Consider the following 318-nt stretch of genomic DNA (forward strand, 5'->3'; position numbering starts at 1 on the left):
TCCTCACAGAAAAGACACGCATGAAATATTTAAGAACAAAGACAAAAAGAGAGAAGGAAAAAGAGTGGAAAACAGATTAGCATTCCAAACAGAACTCCTATTGTTCATCAGAATTCTCACAGAAATGCAGACAACCTCAAGGAACTGTCCAATTGTCGCCTCCCCTCCCCGTGTTGCTCGCCGCCAGCTTGTGCAAATACAGTTATTATTTCTCGTATATTTTCGACTACAAGACGTAAGTAGAACGGAGGAGAGCTGCCTGTGTATTTAGTCCGGGCCACGCAGGGTCGGAGGCGACTCAAATGCTTCCTTCGCTTG

Source organism: Penaeus monodon, chromosome 30 (assembly GCF_015228065.2).
Source record: "Penaeus monodon isolate SGIC_2016 chromosome 30, NSTDA_Pmon_1, whole genome shotgun sequence".
Lineage (NCBI taxonomy): Eukaryota > Metazoa > Arthropoda > Malacostraca > Decapoda > Penaeidae > Penaeus > Penaeus monodon.